This window comes from Coloeus monedula, assembly GCF_965178545.1.
Source record: "Coloeus monedula genome assembly, chromosome: Z".
Taxonomy (NCBI): domain Eukaryota; kingdom Metazoa; phylum Chordata; class Aves; order Passeriformes; family Corvidae; genus Coloeus; species Coloeus monedula.
The window spans coordinates 78,375,806-78,402,186 of NC_138822.1; the positions used below are offsets into that span (position 1 = coordinate 78,375,806).

At 39.6% G+C, this 26,381-nt stretch overlaps 1 protein-coding gene across 20 annotated transcripts in view; it reads right to left on the reverse strand.

Annotated features, from left to right (window-relative positions):
* Positions 1–26,381, reverse strand: part of CELF4 (CUGBP Elav-like family member 4) — a gene marked incomplete at both ends in the record, with an annotated part of 677,793 nt that overhangs the window by 586,292 nt on the left and 65,120 nt on the right. The window lies entirely within an intron of this gene.

Sequence of the window (26,381 nt, forward strand, 5' to 3'; positions counted from 1 at the left end):
CTTTTGTACAAAGTACTTTAAGAAAAGGGCATACAAGGACTTGGAACTTCCTACTGCAGAGGAATATTTCTATTGTTTAGCCTGACCTGCTCTTTTTGCATCACACCAGAAAGGCACCACCCCACACCAGCGGCTGCAAGGACTCACAGGCTTCCAGTCATATATCATGCCACACACAATCATGCCAAAGCCCAAACAATCACTCCAAAACATCCCTGACCCACAAATCATTTGAACTTCAGGGATATACCAATGGGTTATATCTTTGATTCTTTCAAAAAGTTGTCTTATCCACTACAAAGGCTAAAGCCCTGTCAAGGTAGAGCCCTGCTTTTCTTTCTTTCCCCACCTCGATGCTTCCCTTCTGGTAAAACTGGTTGATGTTGCAATATCAGTTATGTGTCTGATGTGATCAAATTATTTCTTCTTACTGCAGTATACTGAAAACCTGCCAGTTCCTGCAGCAAAAAAAAAGGTGCTTGTTATGCAGAAGACATTTCCTCTGAAATTACTACAGAATGTCTCCAGCTCCTTGAAATGGAGGTATCATAGATTTCAAGGTTCACGCAGCATGTGCCTCAAACTGAGAGTGTCTTTCAAGAGCAGCACAAGTGCAGAGAGACTACCAAAGAAACAAACATGTCCCATGACCTCATCTTGACCCACCCGCCCTCTCCCCAAGCATATATAAAGTACGTAACACGTGAGTAAACAGTAGGCTGTAAATTTTTTTCAACTTTGATTGCCACTGTGAGCATTTTGTCCATGCAACGTTCACTGTTTTTTCCAAATTATTTCCTTAGATAATATTACCGAAGAAATACACACTTTTATTTTTACATGCTTTTAATAGATTAATATATACAATAAAATAGATTTTTTTTTCTATAAATATGCATTTTTTTCTCAAGGATTGTCTTGTGAAAGTCACCTTGCTCCTCTCACAATGAAACCATGACATGGCATGAAAAAGAAGAAAAAGAGCAATTTTTTTCACTATCTCTTATCCTGTGTTACTTTCTGGAGGTCTTATTACTTTCAGTTTATTCAAGCCAATTTATTATGTCTCCATAATTGAGACTCAGAAGCAGAAGGTGACAGTCAAAAAAGGAGACTGAACATCATCAAAAGTTTGCGTACTTGGAATTATTTTGATTTGTTCCCCTCTAACTTTAAATGGATGAGTTTCAGTTAGTCTGTATCTACCAAAGAAGAGGAAGAAATCATGGCAGAGAGTTTACAGCTAGCAGAAGTAATGGATTGAAAAGGATCCTTAAAAGTCACCCATAGCCTGATAATCAAATGGGAAACTATGCTTAAATTTAATTTCAGTGCTAAATCACAGGCTGAGAGCTCTCTGTTTACTAGACACAATAAGAAAGTCTCCCTTTAGTAGCAGACATGGAGCAGCTGATACAGTCTAATTAGGCACATCATAGCACACTGTTATAGAGATAAACTATGCAGTGTAAAGCTCTCATAATGATAGCTATATTTTTCTCCTCATTGTGATTGCCATGATGACAGTTCAGGGTAACAATGTCCTGCAGCTCCTACTGTACTATGACTGTAATTCAGACAGAGTAGGCAGAAGACGACTCTTCTCTGAAGGTGCAAATTTTCCATCCAAGATCCACAGTAAATGTGTGTGTGGAGGCAAGTTCTCACCAGGGAGAAACCTCCATTAAGTCCTCTCCAAACCTGTTGTAAAAAGTGGTAGAAGTGCCAAACTCCCCAAAACAGTACTTAGAATGAATCGAATTATCACTGACATACCAAACACAGTGTTACGGACAAAAAGATTTTGAAGTGGAAAATAAAACTACTCTCTCATATGATCAGACAAAAAAAAACCCTCCTGTTTTCCAGGGACAGAAAAAAATGCTCTGTGGAAGTGTTTATTTTTCCCTTTTCATTCATATATCATGCACACGAATTGCAATCTAGCCCACACGTGTTGGGCAAAAAGTAATATCTTTATGAAAAAAAAATCTCATTTATTTTAAGTAAGACTTAGTTGCTTAGAGACACTAAGAAGTTCCATCCCAGCAGTGGCCAAATGAAATAGATTCCTGTTCATAGCAGGCCTCAAACCTGAACTTGAGAAGGACAGTTCAGGGTTTTTTGTGTTCCCTTTCCTTACCGCAAGATTGCTCTGTAAGGCACATATGCAGCATTAGCCGTCAGCTAAAATAGTATTTTTCAAAAACATGTGGCCTCTTATAAGATGATACGTATCCATTATTCCATCCTGCAAGAATTTCTATATTTCATCTCCTTGTGCATTAGGATAAAAGGCAGTGCTCTTTCTTGCACCACCCCTCCTGCCTCCCTGAAACATCAGAATTGATCTCTACTTTGTACTATGGTGTTTAATGGAGGAAAACTGTAAAACCTCTTTCAGGTGTTACTTTTCCAAGGGTAACTCTTTCCATGTGCCTCCCTATGACCCCTCCAAAGGTCTCTTCCTTCCTGGAGAACACAGCATTGAACACTCAGGTTAACACTGTGGAGTACAGCACCCTAAGCCACTGAATCTTGAAATAATGTCATATGATTAGCTATGTTGGTTTTTTTGCACAGAAAAGAAAATGGCAAAAATAATTTTGTTTTGGTTTGCTTGTTTTTTTTTTTTTTTTTTTTTTCATTTCGATTTGCCAGATGGAACTCAATTTCAGAACAATCAATTTTCCCTGCTGAACCTTATGATTGTGTACAGAACCACTTATTTCACTGGGAAAAAAATAGAAGTTTTTCATAGCAAACTCTTAAGTAGCTCCGCTTAACTGCTCACTTGCCATCAACTGTTTGCTCCAGATGTGAGCAGGATTTCTGGGTGAAAGGCTTCATATTCCATTACAAATCATTTGCACTATCCATCCCCTTTTAATTGCCCAATCTCAGCAGTATAATGAACATTTCTCAACACATCTCTTAAGTAAAGATAGTGTGAGGGCAATGCATTATTTCTGTCCTCCACTTCTACGGGTGGTAATGACTGAGTCAGTACAGTGCTTGTGAATTATATCTGAATTGGAACAAAAATTCTAATTGACTAATTATTGATAAAGAAGGACTCGCTCCAAACTGTTCCTAATTTCAATTCCATTTCTCTCAAACATGCTACGCATTCCAGACATATGTCAATCAACTTAAAGATGCTTTGTTTGGATTGCTTCTTTCCAGCTGTTCACTTACTACCAGTGGACAGCTTTTTGGGCAAGCACGCAAACATCTGGAAACTCCCACCTGCCAATTAATTCTAACCTATTGAACTACAGTCTCTTGGAAGCATGAGGACATATCAAGTTGTCTCCTGGGAAACAGGATTCTTAAAAGAGATGGTGGAAAACAAAAACAAAAGTTTGAGATGGAAAAAAAATTACAAAAGATCTATTTTAATTTTATCTCCAGAGAATTCAATAGTGTAAATAATAATTGTATGAGATACAGATGGATAATGATTGTGGTTATGGCAACTTCAACTCCACAGTAAGTCTCCAGAAGATTTTGCACAAGTCTAGGAAGCAAAACTATCAGGAGACACACTGTGAACTGAACACAATAATTCTGAAAACTCAGAGCCAGTCACACAGCCTGAGTTGAAGAAGGCAAAGGCAGGGACTGGCAGAATGAAGAACAACCCACTTTAGCAGAAGATCAGGTTTGAGACCATCTAAGGAACCTGAAGATGCACAAGTCCATGGAACCTGATGAGATGAATCCATGGGTCCAGAGGGAGCGGGCAGGTGAAGTGGTTAAGCCACTGTCCTTCATATTTGGGATTGACAGATTGTCAAAGTACCTACTGTATGGAAAAGAGGAAAAAATCCCTATTTTAAAAACAGAAAGCCTCAGGGAACTGCAGGCCATGTTGGGCAAGATCATGGAGCAGACCCTCCTGGACAACATGCTACCTGGAAAATCAGGATGTGCTGGGTGACAGTCAACACAGCTTCAAAAATGGCAAATGGTGCCTGACAAACTTGTCGTCTTCTACAGCAGGGTTGCAGCACTGGTGGAAAAGGAAAAAACAACTGACACCATCTACCCGGATTTGCGCAAAGCACTGTCTCACACAACATCCTTTTCTCTAAAATGGATTTCAGGGATGGGTCAGTGGAATTGGCTGGAGGGCCACACTCAAAGGGTTGCTGCCAATGGCTCAATGTCCAAGTGGAGAACAATGACAAGTGGTGTTCCTGTTCCCCAGGGTCTGGTATGTGGACTGTTGCTGTTAAACATCTTTGCTGGCAACATGGATACTGGGTTTGAGCGCACCTTCAACAGGTTTACCAACAAGAAACTTGGTTTGTGGTACAGTTGACATTCTGGAGGAAAGAGATTACATCCAGGGGAATCTTGACAGGCTGAGAGGTGGCCATGTGCAAAACTTGGGAAGTCCAACCAGACCAAGTACAAAGTCTTTTATCCATTTTGGGACTAACCTAAGCACAAATACAGACTGGGCAGAGAATGCATTGAGAGAAGCCCTGCCACGAAGGACTTGGAAATGTTGTTTGATGTCAGCAATGCACACTGACAGCCCAGAAAGCCAACTGTGTCCTGGGCCGCAGAAAAAGGACTGTGGTCAGCAGGTTGAGGGAGGTGATTTTCCCCTCTAGATCACTCTTGTGAGAGCCCACTTGGAGTACTGCTTTCTTCTCTGGAGTCATGAAACTAAGAAGGATAGGAAGCTGTTGGAGAGAGTCCAGAGGAGAACATAAAGATGATTAGAGGGCTTGGGGCACCTCTCTTGTGGAGACAAGTTGAGAGAGTTCAGCTCGGTCATCTTGGAGAAAAGATAGCTCTGGGGACATCTAACATAAGGAGCTGCAAGAAGATTGGAGAGGAACTTTTTACATGGCCATGAAATTATAGAACAAGGGGGAAGATGGCTTAAAACTTGAAGAGGGTAGACTTGGATCAGATATTAGGAAGAAATTTTTTAGTGTGAAGATGATGAGGCACTATAACAGGTTGCCCAAAGAAGTTGTCGATGCCTTATATTTGGAAACGTTCAAGGCCAGGTTGGACGAGGCTTGGCACCTTGGTCTGACAGACCCTGTCCATGGCAGGGGGGTTGGAACAAAGTGGTGAAATTACACTGATGATTTGAATCATAATCCATTGCCTCTCTTGGAAGAATCCTTGGCTCAGTTGCTCATCTCAGTCACAATATTCCAGAACACTTGGGATAACCCTAGGCATTGAGAAGGCTGGCTCGAGTGATCTAAGCCAATTTTTGATTCACAAACTTTTGTGACTGTAGCGTATGCACTCAACGAGTTATCACAGCTCAGCTGACAGGTGATAACTTCTGAAACTACAGCCCTTCCAATACTTGTGAGTGTAACTAAAATCAGAATCATTGCCCAAAAAAAGATAAAACTTTCACAAGGCTGTCAGGTTTTTGTTGGTTTTTCTTCTTGGAGTCAAATACCTTCTTGCTTTTGGCTACAAATATATTAGCTAGCAGTAAGGATTTCCTTAACCAGCCTTCCTGTACTGTGTTATGTTAGAATTCTGCACAGCACATGAACTAGTGAACAAGATGGTCTTCTGTAACAGAAGAAAGAACATGGATCAGCTCATAGTGTCTACTACTGTAGGACCTTTTCCACTACCATCTTTAGAGTACCTCACACCCTAAAACCCCAAAGCAGAGAAATCAAGCGCTTTACTCCAGCAGACCACTATGGGCTTTCAGCAAGCAAGCTGCAATCCAAGCCCAGCTCTACAAGAGCTTCAGGCTGTATACTGAAAATGGAGGAGGCTCTAGTAATGCTGCATACCTTGGGTCACAGGCTAGTGGTCATGCTCCAACTTAAGAAGATCCACAGTCTTCTAGAGGAGCTGGTTTGACAGCAAAAAGCTCACATCACTGCTAAAAAAATAGGAGTTTTCAACTGGTCACAGGTCTAAGCATCACATTTAGTGATGCCTCAGTTTTTCTGTGCCCTAATTACCTTTGAAAAAATTAGACCAAGACATATGAGTTGTCTGTGGTGGACCAGAGATCTATGCCCCATTTTCCTGTCTCCTGGTTTGTGTTTTAAGAGAGCTCCTTCTCTGGAAATAAAAAATTCATTGCTTCAAAATTCTGAGATCTGTTATATAGAGAAAGATCATGGTTCTTAAGAAAACTCTTGCCTTAAAATCAACGTCTTGGGTTACATCTCCCAGCTACGATTTCAAAGTGAAAAAGAAATCTTTTTTCGTTTTAAGTATCTTAGCTCTACATGTCTGGTTTTGAAACAATTCTCATTTGCTCTGTCTACAGTGGACTGCCCAAGGTTTAATCACTTGAGGGTTTCAAAGATTGAGCTGAATTTTCTTGAGGGAGACACAATCAATAAAGACTTTTGGAACTGGAAATGTTTTATCCAATTTCTTCATCTGTTTCTCTCTCAGTGATTAACTACCTTCTGACAAAAGTTAACATCTTTGCTGGTAAAGAACATTCACTTGGCTAGAACTTTCTTTTTCTCCATCTCCCCTGCTGCACAACAACTGAACACTAACTGTTTAGAGAAAAAGATAGGAATAAAAATCTTCCCAGATATCAGCTTCCCTGTCAATTATATTGCAAGGCAGATTAACATCCGAAATGCCCTGCTGTGTGGAATGCTAATTTTCTTTTTCCTCTTATGCTATTTTCCATTAACTATTATGATGCTGTAATATTCCTGCTGTAGATAACTTGATAGGGTTCTGTGTGTTAAAAGCATACAGAAGACCCACTCATAGACACCCATGAACCGATAGTAAAAAATAAATTAAGAGGCCAAATATGCAAATGCAGAAGTTAACCATATTTACAGAATATTAGCTTGCTTAAAATGCATTTATGATAGTTCAAAATGAGACATTGATATTCACAGTCCAAATCAGAGTCAGTCCTCAGCAGTGTTTAATTATATTTAGCAGTGTCCAGGCAGACAGCAGAGACTTGAGCATCTGTTGGCATATGTAAGCATTTCAACAACACAGGCAATGGTTTCATCCTGATTTTTGATAACTAGTAGTTTTTTAATGAGGGCATCAGTTTTTAAAAGTCAGAATTTCTCATAGAAATTTTTAATGAAATAGTTCACCAAGTTTCCCAGCCCCATGATACCATTTCTGACAAGAGCCTACAGCAAGAGTAATTAATTCCAGGACTGCTAGTAGTCTGGACTGTAATCTGGATCAGGCAAACAGGGTCTTGAGTGCAGAGATTTGACACAGGAGAGCACATTGTCACTGGCAGACCCCCAAGGCTTCATGTCTATTTTTTGAGTAACACCACAGTTACCTCGCTCCACACCACTGCAAAACTGGAAAGCTTTTGATCTGTCAAACTTTCTTCCCCAGGATGGAGGAACAGTTTCTGGCTCTGATTCACACATAGATGTTTTTTTTTTTCCTGGGGTCCTGAAAGTTCCTTGCAAAGTTTCTTTGAACAATCCTTTGCTGACTGGTACACTCAAGGTGCAGAATGAACCACTGATTTGACGTACCATGTACCGGGTCTTGTTCTCTCACAACTGCCAATGTTTCAGCTTTAAATTTCATCCTGAAACTTCTGAGATAATTTTGATCATCCCAGTCCAAGTCAACAGAAGACTCACTGCTCAAGTTTCTGCAATTCTAAATATCCAGAGCATTTTCTCCCCAGAACAGGTGTCTAATTTCCATACACACAAGAAATGGCCAATGAATAGTCTCCCCATTAAAGAAATCAGAATTTAGATTACTGGTTAAGATAGTTGTCTACCACAGAAAGTGCTGGTGTGCGTAATAAAGCCTGCAAATATTTAATGCTTTGAGTTACAGTAGAAAACTTACATTTAAACAGACCAGCCTCCCTTCAATTTCTCATTTGTTGCCTAATACCTTTGGACTTCATGTTGTAAGGAGAGGTGTATGCCTTCAGGCCATATTCATCAAACGATTAGGGCACACTTTTGATTTTAAAATATAAAAAGAAAAACATTAAAGTGAAAATAATAATCAGGTGGTTTTCTGGACCAAGCAAGTATTCCCAGTGTTTCAGAACTCTGTCACTGATGAGAAAACCATGAACAAACTCTAGAGATCACACAAGTGAGAATGAGAATAAGTAGGTTCCAGCTTCTACTCCATAAGGATACATCAAGTTTGAGTTAAAATCCTGATAATCTCTAAGCTTGACTCACTTCAACCTACCTATTACTTCAAAGAAAAATCCAACATAATTATGTTACCCATTTTACTTTGCAGCCTCAGGAAAAAAAAATAGCTTGAAATCTTCAAGATTTCTTGTTTGCAAGAAAAAATATAGAAGTTGGGATTTTTTTGTATCTTGTGATTCACTAGTGAAAGTCAGGAATAGAGCTGGAAGCAATCCTGCTGTTGAAACAGTACCACTTACATTCAGAATATTATGGGTTAAACCTCCTTAGAGTACGTGCATTAATTAGACTCTGTACCTGCTGTTCTGGGTCCTGCCTTTTGAGTTCTTTCTATTGTTAGCAGCATATGAATAACTCAGTGGATTTTCTAAAACATTACCTATTTCAGAAACTTTTCCTCTTTTTCATTTTGTTTTGATTTTTGGATTCACTTATTTTGGGGAGACTTCTTCAAGAATGCTCAACTAGTCTCCAGAGGTTATGCTACTGTTAAACAACAATCACTTTGAATACCTTGAATCTTAGCAAAATAAATCTAAAGCAAAACCATCTCTAAACTAATTAGACTGCTCTGCTACTTACAGCTTTGTCCAAGCCTTTCTTTTCTACATCTATATAGAGTGAGTTTGGGTTGTTTTCTTCTTTTCTTTTTTTTTCTTTTACTGCTCATTATATTTCACAAGGGTGAGGAACAGACATTTCTTGGAAAACAACATCAAGTCTATGTGCAGGAAATGTGTTTGTACTTTTGCATAAGAAAAGTTGGTATTTTCACCCTTAAAAAAATGTCAGGGCCATGCAGAAAACATCTTGTTGATAGCATCATCAAATGATTAGTTATTTATGCTTTTGTCTCAGAAACATGTAAGTAGCTTGTTCTAAATACAGACTCGTATGCTCTCTAAACAACCTCATATTCTTTATTCTCTCTGACAGGGCACAAGTGTCAATATAGATTTCTGACATTTCCAGCTCAAGGTTGAAAGCAAAAGGCACTAAAACAACTGCAGAAAAGAGCTATTATTAGATAATTCCTAGCCCATTCAGAAACAAACTCTTGTAATTATCTCTCTAGAGTTATTGCTTTTACTGACTTTTCCAGCCCACATTTTTCTGATTAAGGAAATTCAGATTCAAAATGGAACCTCAGAACACCTCTCAAAAGCAACCTTACTACTCATAGTTACCGAATTTTTCTCCACACCATGTACACAAGAACTATAAACAGGACAACATTAGAACCTCTTTACTAAGTTCCACAAGGTTTTGTTGAGTTGGAATTCAGGGAAGAGCATCCAAAGCCACCTTAGGTTTTTTATGTTACAAAAGCAAATCCAAACCCACAAAGAATGTATTTCCTGATTCCAGCTGATATAGAAATGAAAATCTTTAGGCAGCAGCTGCTCCTACAAGATGATCACCCTGAGACTAGAAGTCTCCAGAAACTTGTAAGAGTCACAATATGAGCCAGAGAAAACTCTACAATACCAGCTGGCTTTGTGAGATTTCTGGAGACAAATTTCAGCTGTCAGAACAATTAACATCCAAGCTCCCATAACCAGATGCTGTTTTCCATATGTTTTGACTTTGAATAGCTTCTTCTATCCTCTAAGAGATGTTGGGAGCAAATAAGTGTTGTCTCTTATCACCTATATCTTTCTCCTTATTCTTTATCAATTTTACTTGTTCTTTAAGTATAGGTAGCGGAATGGTATGGAGTAGGATCAAGTTCTTCTGCAAGATGCCAGTGATGAAGTAATCTTCTTAATCAACAGACCTCTATCTACTCAGGGCTGAGAACCACGAGGCATAATCCGTGTGTGTGCATGAGAGAGGAAGGAAGGTGAAATGAGGTGCTCTGGGACCATGGCAGGAGAAAGATGGAAAGGGCTTCTCAAAGGCCCTATCAATCAATTATAACATAAAGGAAGCGAGGTTTGTGCCAAGGGCAAGGGCCTCCACTGCCTCTCTGGCAAAAACTTCTAAGGTAAGCCGTCACTGCGTGGTACAATCTTCCTTTAAGAGCCTGGCTCATGCATAAGGTACTTAGGAACTAGACAAGGCAAGCAGAGACTGAAAGAAGATTTAACCACCTGTTCAAAGCCACACAAAGAGTTTGTAGTAAAAGTCAAACTTGAACCCAAAAGTCTCCCGAGACTCTACCTAGAGCTATGAAGGCCTATCAGTCTGTTTTTCTTGAGCATGGACACATTCCTATGCAGACTCACAAATACATTACATTCCCAGTACATTATCTCAAAACAGCAAACTGGGAAAACGTTACTGTCCCTTGTATCCAGGTGTATTTTTCCATCTGCTACTGTGGGACTAAGTTCCTGGGTAACAAGTTAAAACAAACTGAGTGAATTTAAGCCTAAAACTTCAGATTTTTACAAAAGGTATAAGGATGTAATCTTTGAACTGAAAAAGAAACAGTGAATTTAATTAAAACAAGATCTGTGCAATTTACAAAGCTTCAGTGCACCGGGTTTTAAAACGGTTCTTGTCAGTCTGAAGTAAAGGAGGTACAATTTCCTGACAGGTACAATTTCTGTAGAGAACAGAAGGAAAAGTGTGTAGTAATCAACCATCAGAGACATATTTTGATCACATTTTTTGTTGATCAACTTAAAAATTAGTGAACGCTGAGTATATAGTAAATTGTTTCAGTCAAACATTTGAAACAGCTTATAGCAGAACTTTTTTTGCTTTGAGAACTGAACTCCTATTAGATGATGAACAGTGTAGACCACAAAACACTGAGGGCTGCCAGGAGGAACGTGCATGATAAATGTCAGTTGTAGAAGAACTATCTAGGAAAGCAGGAATTCTGATATTAAATTTAAACAGCACAGCAAAGAAGACTTCACACATCAAGAAGAATGGGGAATAAGTTGCAACAGATCCTAGAGGGTGCTGAGCCCCTTAATACTGTGGTTGGTCATCTGAATCCCTGCTGGACAGGATTAGCCATGCCTAGAGCCTTGCATGGTTCAGCTCTGGAAATGCAGGTAACGAATAGCCACAGAGGCAAGTGCTCAACAGGAAAATGAAGCTGAAAGGCAGTGCTGTCAAAAGACATTTTCAGATGACAGTGGACAATATCACATATAATAGTGTGCATTCGTCCTCCAGATCAAAGACACCTCCTTCCTTTGGTGTCAATAGAAAACCCACATCTAAAATGATCCTGTCAGCTCTAATCATTTAAAAGTGTTCAGAAACACATGGAAGGAAAAAAAAAACCCAGAAAAGAAAAGATGAATTTCAGAGGTGAGTTATAGAAATTTGTAATGGACTGGGAGGACTGACTTAGGAGACATGATTAACTAAATGTGTATAATTTGGGTAAATGATGACTCAGGGGGATATGTGATAACTGGCTGCAAGTTTTGAAGGTATAAGCACAAAGATTGGAGAAAAGTTGTTCGTGGTGATACCAGGGAGCAATAACTGGTAGTAACAACAGGAAATTCAACACCAGAACATTTAGCCTGAGCTTTAGGAATGTTTCCTAACTGTTTGTTCCTCCTGCACAGCCTCAGAGTGGCTTTTGCATATAAACAATTTTCTAGTCGGAAATATACTTAATTTAATTTTTATTGGCATTTATTTGCATGAGTTTAGTGCATGACCACATAACCTAGGGTTTTCCAGATCATACAAGTACAAGGGAAACAGTGGAATGATCTCTTAAATGTGATTGAAAAGTGTCTATGTCTGTGTGTGTTGGAGGCAGAGATGGAGAAAAAGCAGGGAGGCAAAAAGCAGAAGTGTTAAATAAACATGGAAGGGCAGAGGGTGCTTCTCAATGCAAACTTTTAACTCAGTAATTTTCCAGCACCGTTCTTTGTCACTGCTCCATCTGACTGTTCTGTAAGGTTTTTGTCTCCTTAATCTGCTAAGAGGCATAAGGAGAGAGAAATTCTTGCATCCCTGGAACAGAATCACAACCACAGATTCTTATGCCATTTAGGACAATTGCAAGCTATAAGATGGAAGTTTATGACCCTACAGAAGGTAAAAGTAAACATTACTAACTGTCTCTCCCAGCCATTAGAGCAAATCAGTCCTTCATGGAACTTTTATTACTTAAGTGACTTGAAACCATAAACAAAAACTAATACTGATCCAAGAGCAAATGCATTCAGAGAGCCTCGATTTTCCCCCTTCTCCCTATTTCTAACTTTAATGATTCTATCCAAAAGTTTAACATATTTTCTAACCCAAGAAAAAGCCCATTTTTTAAGAAAACAGTTTCAATAGCCTTTCTTGGTAAAAACAAAAAAGAATGTGAACTGACTGTGATAAAATTTGCATTAAAACACAATTCCATCCATGGTCAGCTGGGCAATTGCAAGTAATTTTCAACGGATTGGACAGAGCTGAGCAGCCAGCCAGTCACCAAGTTTTTCTGAGTGGTATAATGAGGGGGAAAAGCTGAGAATAAATCTCTCTCTCACACACACACACAATCTTTTATAATTTTACTAGATATTGTTTTTAAATAAAAGTTTAATATGACATCTTTCTTAGTATTTATTTAGCCACCAATTTAATATAGATTGAGAAGTTTGAAGGCAGAAATGAACAGAAAGCATGTCTGTACCAACACAGTACCAGCAAATAGTTCACAGTGGGGAAGTATTCAGACTGCAGAGCAGTCTCCTCAAAAGAGACTGTTGGAAGCCATTTTGACCAAGACATTAAAAGATGGATGAAAGAAACTTTCTAGGCTACCTCATGAATACAGTGACCTACCAAAACTTTCCCTGTTACCAGTCAATGAATCAGTGGATAGTGGATGCCTGAAAGCAGACACACATCAAAGACGTGGTTACATTTTACTATTTTTTTTCCATCAGGAAAGCTAAAAATAGTGAGCCAGCTGCTGAGCATCTCTGGGAGGCTAAAACTCACTGGAGAATCCCTGCTGATGTCAGAAAGTAGGAGAGTAGAGTTTAATGAGTTTAAAAATCCCAAACAACTACTTTTGCCTTCAAAAGTAGTGGACTAGAACATTATATAAGGATGATGGTACTAGATCAGACAAAGACCACCTCAGTCAATATCCCCTCTCCAATGGTGGCCAGAAGCAGATACCCTGAAAAGATTATAGGCAGAGGATGTGCATCATGCTTCCTCTGGGTATTCTCAGATTTCAGCCTTGTTGCTCAGGGACTCCTGGTCCAAATGTGATCTCTGCATATTCAGTAATCACTTGATGAAACCGAATCTCTCATTTTCCACAGCCTTTTGCTGTGTTTTAGTATTTCCATTTGTGTTGGTTTTTTTGTTTTGTTTTGTTTTTTCTTTTTCCTTGTAAACAGATTTAAGGGTTCTTACTTGTTTGTTTTGCAGGTTTTCTTATAATTTATAATGCGTAAGTTTTCCAGGAAAAGTAGTAGACTCCTGCCTAGTAACCTTCCATCTTAAAAACATTCATTATAAAAGCCTACTTCCACCAATAATCTGATTTTATTGAGCAGTCCAAAAGGTGAATCAAGAGGTTATAGATTTAGAATTGTCCTACAGGGCTCCCAGTATCTTACCAACCCATTTACAGACCCAAGTATTCAATATCCAAGCACATCAGCTGGCAGAAACTTTGAAGTGAAGCATTTCTCAAATATTTTGGTTCCTGTAAAACAACATTGCTCAATAGGGAACTAATTTATCACAGAATTTCTTCTCTAATCTACCTCTGCTGATAAACCAAATTTCTCATGATAATACATTCTGCATGATAATGGGATAATACCCACAGGAATGCTATTCGAATTTCTCTGACCCCAGAAAAAAAGAAAGCTTACATACACTCCTTTCACCTCATCCCAGCCTCCCCTGGCCAAGGACTATAAAATCACTGTAAGGTTCTTACATTTTCAAAAGTGAAAATACAAGATTTTGAGGTAATTTTTTATAAATGGAAATTAGAAGCCAGGAAACAGCAGAATTTAAATCGAGTCTATAGCAAAAATATATTAATAGATGTATGCTTTATAGAAGATGTCAGTTATATGATTGCACTCTATTTTTCCTTTCCTTGTACTTTAGCTTCTCTCACCGGACTGTCTTTGTCCCGCTCTTGAACAGATCCCAACAGATCAGCATCCTCATCAAAATAAATCCATGCATGCGCTTTCTCCAATATAACTGGAGTAATTCTCCATCTGAATTGAAATGTGTGATACCATCACCATATGATTTAATTGCAACAGATTAGGTTTATCAGGATATGCAGAATGTTATGTTACAGCTAAGGCAGCAGGAATTCTTACCTTGGGAAAGGGACAAAAGCGACAAAACCAGAAATTTTTTATCCAGCTACTTATTATTAGGTAGCCCAGGTGCTGGATGGCTCTGAGAGGCACACATCTTCCTCCCAAGCCCTGACAGGCATACAACCCTTCCTCACACCACTCAGACTCTAATTGTTCAGTACTTTTTTCCTTCTCATCTCTCTACAAAAAGATTTCAGAATTGCTTCTCACCAGGATTCATGCTGCAAGAATTTCAGCACCAAAGATGATGAGGACATGTTTTGTGGATGCATGCTGCAGCTTGAAGTTGCCTTACTAAGCTTAAGAGCTAAACAGATAAAATGTAGCATCAACCGCTCACGCGGTTTAACGTCGCAGTGTGTTAACACGACCTTTGATGACTCATGGTCAGGTCTGTCCTACTGAAAAACCCTTCTCAGCTACAACCCGCTGACACGCTGGACTAGCTAATGGCTGTGTTACTCTACCTCTTGTCTTTGCCCTCCGTGGAGTACAGCCAGGTATCCACAAAGTCTTTCATCCGCTCTGCATTTCCATGTCTAAGACTTTCACAGTTTTTGAGCGGATGCCCTGCAGCCATATCACTGCCCCTTTGGCTATGATTCCTGCAAACTCATGGAACTTTGTGTCTCCAGAAGAACTCCACTTGTGAAGGCTTTTCTTGCAGCTCACGTCCCACACCAGGAAGGACTACATGACACTGGTCTTTCTCCTTACACATGGTTTTGTACCGGGTACTGCTTTGTGAATGGAAGGGCAAAGACAGAGCTGCTTGCAGCTACTGTTTGTCCTGGTTTTGGTCAGCATTCAAGATTCATGTGCAGGTCTTTGCAAATTTGGAGAGCGCTTGGAAAGGTGGTGGAGGACGTAAGCCTCATGTGACAGGAGGTTGTGACACTTTGAAATGCACATCCAGGGGTGTCTGTGCTCCAAACTGTTTGCTTAGGTATGATTATGTCCCTTTCTTCAGGTGTGAAAAGGAAAGGAGAGTGTCTTAATCTCAGTGTGTTTCTCTAATGCTGTTTCCAGTAGTAAGAAACAAGGCATGTGTCAAGAAGGATGTTCAAAAATCAGGAAAAAGGGTACCACAGCCATTAACGAGGCTGTTGGGAAGGCTCAGCATGAAGCGGGGTGTACCATTCCCTACACATGTATTTCAAGAGGTGGAATACAAAGCCTGGAGCCAGAGATGTTACCAAATTCCTGTATTATGCAAGAAATAAGAGCTTGCTCTGTCTGGCTGGAAAAATGGAAAAAAACTCCACATAGATAGGATTGCTAGCTACATCCCCACAGTAAATATCAAGGAGAAAAGTAGCATTTAAAATAAAGGACAGTGTTGCACAAGGACAAATAAGTATAAATTGACCATGAATAAATTTGATCTGGGAATTAGAAAAAGGTTTCTAACCATCAGAGGAGCGATGCTCTGGAACTGCTTTCCAACAAGGATAGTGAGAGCAAACGACCTAATTAGTTTAAAGATGAGGCTCGATAAACTTATGAAAGGGATTATGTGATGTGGTTGTCTGCAGTAGTAGGGAACGGATCCTGATGAGCCAGGATTTCCCCCCAGTCCTGTGTTCCAGGCTGCATCCTGTCAACCTAAATCCTCCTCTGCAGTGCAGTGATTTACCAGCCATCTCAGAGACCACCCGATTCTAAAACAGGACTGGCATCCTTTTTCCCAAAGATCATACATTTCAACTTACATTGAAAGGGAACATCTACGACTGGAAATGCAAGAAAAATGAGAGAAAAAAAAATAACAGGAAAAAGCCCCTAGAAATCTTTATAGATGGTGGGAAATGAGGAACTTAGACATTTGTAATTGAAATAAAGGTGGGGGGAAGAAAGGAAAGATTGTTTTTATTGGAAACTTGGGCAAAGTACTCCATTACTTTGATAAATAAACACATACACAGGAAACCATTTTGATATTTAATAAAAATCAGTCCATGCATTTGGAAGTTTTGTTGCAAAAGGTCTAGATAAGAATATTAGTCATGCAAACCGTATTTTCTATTCAGCTCTGAATAGTGAGAGCAGCGCTCTTGGCTACCAAGCAGTTTCAGGTGAATCACAGAACTGTCAATTCACACCAATTACTATGAAATGGAACCTGTGAGGTCAGCTCATCCAACCAGCTACCAAAATGCATGGCATACGTAAAGCATTTAACATTTTTTGTCCAATCCTTTCCTAGAAACCTCCAGAAAAAGAAAAGAATCTACATTTTGGAATCATAGTGCAATATAAATTGCCTCAGTCTGAATCCTATTAAATATTAGGGTGGCAGGTGAAGAAGATTTAGAATATAACTACTCCTCCTTTTTCAATAAAGAAGCCTTATGCTACATTTCTGCAAAGTTAAAGCTGTCCCAGGATTACCCCAACAGCAGTCCTGATATTAGCCATTATTTTTTCCTTAAGATAACTGATAAAGTTCCCAGGAAAGATCAGTCTTGATATGCAAAGCAGTTTCACACTGCAACGGAAATTATTTTCTGATAAGAATATAGAGCAAGTACCGCTAGGGTCTTGAGAGATCTTAAGGGTGTCATAGGCTTACCACAAAGTTCACAGTGGGTTTATGGCTGACCACTCCAACAGTGTTTCCCATCCATGTTTCTCAAATCAGATCACTTCGATCATGGCTGTTAAAGCCATAGGGAAAAACCACCCTATGTCTACCATTTCTAAAAGAAAAACAGGCTGCACAGACACAGTCCAGGGTGTCAGGTCTCATCTCAGCCTTCACCTGATGAAACTGTACGATATACAGAAGCACAATAGCTGATGAGTACAGTGTATTAAACTTCCTAAGATGTAAGGTTTTCTAGCCATGTTGCATGATTCCTCTTCTGTATCGGTGCCACTGAAAAGAGAGAAATTGTTATCCCTATTTCATAGATGTTGGAAGAATGTCTGGAAAAAAGCAGAACTCTGACTACCTTTCTCATCTATACATGCAGAGTACTTAGTAGGTCAGGACTGTTTATCCTAGATACCAAGTTAAATCCAGTATTTTGCCTCTTTCAGCTTTTCCCAACTTGTCCATAGTGCATTTTACCTTCTCTCAACTGAGTCCATAAAGAGATTTGGGATTTTTTCTGAAATGGAAGATGTTCTACAGCTACAAGCTGTTATAGCAACCAGCCTGCCTACTGCTCTCCTGGGCACCTGCATTATGCAGAGCTTGGTGTTCTCACTCTTCGCTTCAGGATTTGGTGTGACACTTCTGAAACACAGCAGACTAGAGATAGGATATTTAAAAGAGATAAAAATCCTTAAGATTAGCTTCAAAAACTTAACTTTTTCTGAAGTTGCCCGGAAGAGAAGATTTGAGACCTAAAGGAATACAGATATGTTGGAGAGAAGTGCAGAGAGTACGATGGATGTAAAGGAGTCAGGATGATCCTGCAGCAAATATTAATGTCTGCACACCTTGTCCCTCCTGCTTTGGTTTTACATGTTAAGAAACAGAAATGGGTTCCTCTGTAAAACCTGTCCTACAGCTCACTTCCAGTATGCACGACCAGCTCTCAGTCAACAGATTAACCACATCTCCCTGATTTTGGTCTGTGGAACAGGACTGATATTTTCAAATGCCTAAACAGTTCTTGAACCTTTGAACTCCTCCACAAAGAGCAAACAGCTCCTTCCTTCCCTCCCACTACAATGTCAACTCTTTTCCTAACTCCCTCTTACTTCTGCCACATGACATTCCCGAGTTTTACTTTAAAGATGAGCCTGTTCTGGAATCACACACACACCCTCCCCATTCTTGCAGGAACAGAATAACATATATTCTGAAGCACACTTAAAGATGTTTAAATGTATGTGTAATGGCTCATCATTCTGTATCTTTATGAGACAAAAAATGAATGTCAGAATCTTCTTTAAATTCTCAAACTCACTTAAGAATCGCTTTCTCAAATCACTCTGGAAACTTCACCCAATGTTTTATGCCTTTACTTATGCCCTTTTAAAAGCTGCCAAGCTGCATCTTTAAAGCTTGGGCTTTATTCCACCAATTTTGTGAACACAAGCCATTTGTGACTCAATTCCCTTAGGCATGCAAGAGTCCAAGAATAAAAACATACACTAACCCAGATGATTTCAAGGAGGTTACTTGGGAATAGGGAAAGAGAGGGAAGAAGGTGCAAGGCCAAAACAGTGGCATTATTCCTGAAAGAAAAGTCACAAATTTGGTGTTTGTAAGGAGCTTTGTTCTAAATCAAAAGACTGTGATGAATCTTTCTGTCCAAGGAAGGAGGCAAAGGGACCAAAAAATCTCAAAACAAAGCTTCATTTTTGTGCAAGTTGTTTCTCTGTCTGTGTCAGTAACCTACTGCTGCATCTGTAAGTTCACATTGTAGACAAAGAATAATTTCTATTTTTACCTCTGAACTTGATTTGTTCTGAAATCTTAGTGTTAAGTTTTGAGCAGCTGAAGGACCATTCTAAGAAATCTCTGGAAAAGGAATAAGTGGAGTCCAATCCACCCCCAATCTCGCAATTTTATGTCAATGACATTAAAGACCAAGTAAAGACTTACAAAATATTGAAGTCACTGCAAAGCAGCATTCTACTTAGCTCAATACTATTTCTGAGAAAGGAGTTCATGCACTTAAGTTCCGGCATTTCAGACTAACTACTGCTGAAATTAGTGGAGATGCGAGGATGCTCTGCCACTGAAACTATGTACTTGCTCTTATGATGATTATGTCAGCCAAAAGGTTGATGGGCAATTCCTTTCCTGCCCACTATCCACCCTTCCATGTTCTGGCTTGAGGCTTTGATTCCTGATGTCTACTGACAGAGAGTTGATTTAGGACAGGTTGCTTACAGATCCCATCTGCTTTGCAGCAGCAGATGTCGGGCTCTTTCAGGAAGGATTTGGCAGCATCTTCTCCACTATTTGGTGTGGATCTACCACCACGGCTGCAAGAAACATTAAATAACAGAAAGAGAGGCTGAACACAGCAGACTGGTCTGTCCATGACACTCATAAATACACACTTTGAGCAAAAAGCCTTTTTTTCCCTCTCTTTTCCCTCTGTCCCTTAAATCAAGCACACCATGGGATTGCACATGCCTTGCATTGATGGCCAGCAGGTTGGAACTCAAATGCAGGCTTAGATCCAGGTTCCTTACACAGTGCAGAGGTACCCTGAGGCATTTGGGGAAAAGCTACAGTGAGAAAAATCCACTTGTTTTCAGCACAGAATATAGACAAAGCGACAGATTATCTGGATGGGGAGCAGTTGGCCCTGTTATAGAGTGTGGGGAGTGAGAACAAAACTAGGCTCTGGGACTGACCAAAGTTTGGCTCTAGTCCTCCATGGCTTTATTCCTGCTGCAGCTACAAATGTGTGAGTCTACAATTTAGTAATAATACACTTCTTGACTGACCTTTTCTGGCAAGTTAATGACAGGAGGGAGTAATAAGGACATGCTTTTTAATCTAACGTCAGTCAATAATAGTATACAACTAATAGACTTAGACATCATACATTCAATAATTGTTTTTACTTAAAGCCCTTACAGTTTGCCCACTGAGACACAGCATGTCAGCAGCAGTCGCTGCCTATTGATAGGCACTGGTGAGACATTTATTCATACCTCTCTGGCTACTTTATCCTCTTCCGAAGCATCCATCACTTGAGGACCTAAGCACTGAGATATACATTCATTTATATACACACACGTTTTCGCTCAGATGCCTCAGAAGCTGGGATCATTATACATTTCTCAATAGAAAGTAGCCCCCCTACAAGTACACCCATTTATTTAACTTCATTTCAAGAGGAGATTATTTATACCTTCTAATACCTAGAAATCTCAACCAGAATCAGTACTTCCTTCGTGTTAAGAGGCACACGCATACCTGGGACCACATTCAGATAGGTTGAACACAAATCTTTTTCTTAAATCAATGTGTCTTGATTGCTATTCAGAGGACTAAATAAAATACTGAAGAGAGAGAGAGTGAATAAGAAGCACTCAGAACTCCAGACGGAATGAATCAAGCAGGGTATGACCTCAGCCAATGGCCAAAGAGTTGAGGGATCCCTGCACCAAGTCCCATAATGCTATGGCAGAAACATTTCCTCACCCAAAATCACCCATCTGGGAGCAGGATCAGAATTTTTTTGTCACCCAGAACTGGTCCAGAGTACCCATCAGATATAATTGCCACTCAAGCATCACTAATTTTAGAGAACAAGGAACATATTACCAGGGGTTCAGTTAGAGCTGAGATATCTAGCATGACCACAATTAACTATTTTCTGTTTCCATATGAGCATTATTCTTTTTATTCCTTTTGATAGGGGGCAGGAGAGGCACATTAATAGTTAGTTATTTAGATAGTAGCTGCCCAGGGGTTAAACTGCTAAAAACACCCGTCTTGCTTGTTATCCTTATTTTGTTGGAAAGATTAGGTTTACCTCATTTTGCATGGGAAAGATGAATGACCCAGTTCACCAGCAAGGTCTAAATTGCAGCCTTTTGGATGCTGAAGTCTTCCACCACTTACTCTTGTCACAAACAGCACCCTGAAATCCATTTAGTTTCATTTACAGCAGATTAATTTCTCTCTGACCTTTGCCTCTGATGCCAAATAGGCCTGAGACAGACAAGAGCTTTGGAACAGTAAGTGCATTTGATGATGTCAATCACTGGACCTCTGGGATATTCTTAACTTCTCATGTGCCATAACGTCACATATAAAACTTTTCTCCTGTTCTGGATGCCATTGTCCACACCAAACATGTTGTTGCCAAACAAGCCCAACACAGGCCCCACACTGCCTATAAATGAAGATGGAATGCAAATATTTTACTTAATTTAAACTTATTTTCAAATCTCACTCCACACCTCTGACAATTATGTTTATTTTATTTAGATTTAATTTTGTAGGCAAATTCTCTGTGACAAGGGTCATACTGCTCAAATTGCTACTACAGCAATTTTACTGCCTTATTGCCTTTTGCCTGCCATTACCCAGTGGGCCTTGAAGCATCATTAGTTTGCTTTGAAGTCTCCATCTCTCAGGAAAAGAACAAGTTATAGTCATTCCTCATAAGGACAAGGACGGCCAAATTCAACGACTGCCTGTCATATTCCATACTATAAAGGTCTTCCATTCACTTACACCAAGAGTGAAATCATCTGAATTGGATTCACACTGAATGAACAGAATTCAATTCACTAAGTTCACACTGAATGAACTGAACTGAATCCAGAACAGAGATTTTGCCCAGAAGAGAAGCAAGACAGTTTTCTTTCCCAGGCACAAGGACTGTGTGTGTTTGAAGGCTAGGAACTACTTTGGTACATATTCCTTCCAGAGGGAGAAGAAGCTATTCACATCCACTGCCAGAGTTCTACTCATGGCTGAACTTCCCCAAGACAGAAAGCAAGGCTAAAAGAGAGGGAAGGCAGTTAAATTACAAGGTGTGGTTGGGTTCATCTGCAGTACTTCTCTCCCAGCTCAGCGGTGCTCATGAGCATGACAGGAGTTGGACTCCTCGCTATTTCCAGGGCACCACCTGGCAGAGCCGCAGGACTTCTCATGTCACCTAGCCTCAGTGCCAGCCTCTTCCTGCAGCACTATGCAAGTCCTTCAGTTTTTTTTCTCTCCTCCATGAATTTTTCATGGGGACTTCAAGGTTTACTGCAGCAAGTTAGACATTTCCATTAAAGAGAACACCCTGAGTGGAATCAGAAGCGTCTTTTCAGTCTCTGTTCAGGAAATTCTTTTGCAGAGTTGGCAATTGCTTGTGGAAAATTATTTTCCAGAGCACATTCAGACCCTCTTCCTCTAGCCATATGCTAAGACATCACACTTCATAGTCTGAAAGGCCCAAAATGATTTGAAGGTCTGTCATTTCTCCTTTCTCACAGCTGTAAAAATTCTTTAAGTAAGACCTTGATTACCAAAAGAACATATATTATTAAAAAAAACCCCAAACCAAACAAACTAAAAACAAGAAAATAAAGGCAAATTTGCACAACTGAGTAATTTCTTTCAGAATGTCTCTTGAAATTAATAATGTTCCTCCTCCAGAAGATCCAATTCCTCTTCTTGGAAAAAAGTGCATTCATGTAGATAATTCTCACCTTCATTTTTAACTGCTGCTTGTTACAGTTGGGACTAAACACAAACATGCATCAATGGGAGCAGTTTTTGCTATTTATCTGTTTCAATAAGTACTCTCACATCACTTTACACTTTGAGCAATGTCTCTGACTAGTTCTTCGCTGTCTCTTCCGTTTACCAATATTTCAGAATTCATTTTGTTTAGTAACTAGTACAATATGTCCACTGATTTCAGGTGGTCCTCCACCACTTCAAAATGGTAGGTTAAAATGTTAATGAAATCTGAACATAAAAGTGCATTTTCTCAAATACTCTGCTATATTTTGTTGTGTATAGAACACCTGATTGCAGTGAGTTTCAAGAAACATTATTAGCCTTCACTGGAGATGATTCCTTTAACTTAAAAGAAACCTTGCCAGAGATGGAATAGAGTTGTTTCAAAACTCTGTCAAGACTTTTCTAACTTCCTATATCAGGTTTTTAAGCACATGAGAGAAGCTCTAAGTGTATTGTTCTCCTTTACAAAAGGCCCTGAACAAATCTGCATAAATATTATTGACAGTACCATGTAATATTGTGTGCCTGTGGATTTATATGCAAGACACCCCAGGCATAGAAATTCATGGAGAAACAAGGATACGCAATATTGTACCAAAATAGTAATACTTAGAACTAAAGTCGTGCCTTTTAATAATAATTAAAAAAAAAAAAAATTAAAAACTTCCCGTAGCTGATGGAAGATTCGGATCATAATTATGACAGAAAGAGGAGCCATTAGTTCCATGCTCGGTGCCAGCTGCTAGGTCATACTGAGCCATCTGATGAGGTGTGGTTGTGTTGACTCCACCTTCTCCTCTAACCGGGAGTTTGTGTTTCTCACGCACACATGTGAAAAAGAGATCAGACAAGGCTGAGTTTGTTTAGAGTTCACCAAATACCTACCCATTTTGTACTCTTCTGACTAACTGCTCTGGGAAAGTTGTTTTATTTTCAAGTGGCTAGATATATTCAAGGGTAAAATCTTGCCTGCACCACCAATACATGCCTGTCTCTCACTTTTATCTGGAGGTTTCTACAGCCTAGTTTATAGAAACAGTTCTGTTTTCACATGTGAATTGGAGTTTTGTTGGTTTCCCCTTGGGGGCTGCTTTCCAGATATGGACAGTCCTTCATGGCGCAGAGCCTACAGAGCAATTGTGGAAGTAGAACTGAGAAACGGAAAAAAAATTAAAGTGTCTTGATAGAAAAGAGTTTAGAGCTTTCTCAATCTAATTGCTTGAGAGGTTGTCCCTCTTCGCTACCCATCTCCAGCTGAAGAAATTTGCCACAGACCTACTACGCATGTCAAAGTTACAAAAACTATCATATCTATCACATGTTAGACACAATACATATCCACAACAAGAGAAGACTTCCAAGTTCCTCCACTGTTATCATCTACAAGTAAGAACTGGACATTTATCAAGAAGTCTACTTTTCCCTGGAATGAATAACCTAGAAACCAGTGCCGGGTCTCTTGAATCCCTTCCCACCCCAAAGAAATCCAACATACAAGGGTAGAAACAAGTATCTTGTTCCCACCTTGGAGCTGCATGATTCACTTCTAAGCTCTGAGGTGGCCAAGGACAGCTGACTTGCAAGAGACAGTTGACATGCAGGAGATTTGCAGGGAGCAAGGTAAGGATGAATCTTTCATTTCTCATGGGGAAATCTGAAACCTCACTGCAGTCTGTAAAAACTGTTTCCTGAAGCCTCTGCACTCACTGTTGCTTTCATGGGTATACTCTGTGCCATAATAAAACTATTTCAGGCCCAGAAAAACACTGATCCCTCAGCCTCACTGCATTGCTACGGCTGTTCAGGAGACTTCCTTCAAGTCTTAAGTAATGCTACCCCATCTTGCTTCTAGATCTCTTCTGACTTATTTTCAAAGGACAGATCTTGGTTTCTGAACAGTGGCCGATTCTGTAATTATGTACATTTAAATATGAAGGGGGGAATCAAGAGCAATTTTAAGGGCATGTGGATTTGGTCTTCTGCCAAAGTGCTTTATTCTATAATGAACTCTTCCTTTTAAGCCACTTTGCAGACACTTTGGTCTGAACCCAATATCAATAATATAGGTTAAATTTCACATGCTTAACAATATTTAACCCTGGGGCCTCTTCTTGTGCTGTTAAACACCAGACAGTACACCAGCCTGAGCTACCAGGACAGCAGGTGAAAGCCAGGAAGGCAGGCCACTGACGGGTAACTAAAAAGAGGAAGGAACACCTTCACCTGTGCCGTATGAATTCAGCATTACAAATGGTAAAGCAGACCTTCTCTTTCAGACTCTTTGTAGTCACATTTAAATAGTCAATAATTCATCACTTACAGCTAGAATGTTAAATACAGAAAGCAGCAGAATGTAAATTGAAATGCCTAATCCTTTTTAGCATGATCCATTAACACCAAAATATTAAAGGTGAATGAGAAGAGACTTCATAGGTGAGTGCATTGGCCTTATGCCTCTGAGGAAAGGTCTGTACTCAAAGCTTCATTAGGTTACATGCATAAGTGGATCACGCTGGTCTAACAGACATTTGTCCATATCACAAAGCCAGTGATGGTCTGCAAGTACAACCTAGAGCCTCCTACAAAGCCAAGGTTACAAGAGGACCCTGTTCAAGTCTGTGCATCCTCCAAGCTGTGTGTGGATCTGAGCACACTGCTTTTTTTCTTTATCTCTGCCTCCCATCTGCAAGGGGATAGTAACTGCTGTGCATCTCCATAGTGCTGGAAGAGTTAGAAAGTTAAACCAAGTGCTTAGGGATTGTCATCATAGGGGAAGGGAGAGGATATTAAAAGTGGAATTGGCACTATCTAGAATAATGATGTCACTCTATACGAAAACTGGGATGTAGCAGCTGAGCTGGAGAGTAAAGCAGCAAGAGAGGATGGAGCTTAGGATGCAGTTTTACACTTTTACTGTTTTTGTTTAAAATCCTACAGAAAAGATTAAAACCCTAACAGAATAGTGTGAAGTCAGAGACAAAGCAGCTTAACAAGTACTCCCTGTTGATTTGGCATGACAATCTCCAAACCCTTAAAGCAAATCAAAAGATCAACTGTCCCATTTTAACCAGGATGCGGAAAGACTAAAGGACCAGCTCTGAATGTAGGCGTTATAAACTTTCAGAGCTTGAGCTTAACCTATTCAAATTGAACACTGACATCACCTCAGATGTTCTCTGCACAGCCAGAGGTTTGGTGTCAGAATAATGTTTTCAATTGTTTGTTGAGATATTAGACTTCTAAAGAAACATTCTAAAAAAAATGTTACAAGACCAATATTTCAGAATGGAGCCCAAGTGGGCTTTTGTGGACTTTGGGTGTACTCATCTGGGACTGTGCTCATTCATCTTCTCTTCAAGACAACTTACTCCAAGATTTTTTTGGGTGTTCATGATTTGGGAACCTCCCACTGCACCACCACTTTTGCTGTGAAATCTGAAGCCATTTCTAGGCAGTGCTCCAGAACACAGCATTTCTGCTGGGAAATGACGACTACAAACAAACATAGCATCTACTTAGCAACAGAGGGAAAAAGAAAGAGAAGTGGGTTTTCTTTTACTTTTTATAAAAGGTGCAATAATCTCTCTCCTGAAGAGTAGTATAAGTGCTTCTCATAAAACATCATAAAACAATACAGTCCTGTAAAACCAAACAACATGTCAAAGCCCTATTTATTCCTTTCATTAACCTGATCTAATCCCAAGAAGTTTCTAATGGAACATGCATTGAATTGATGAGTCTTCCTCTAGATCCTCAACTTACCCAAAAGAGATG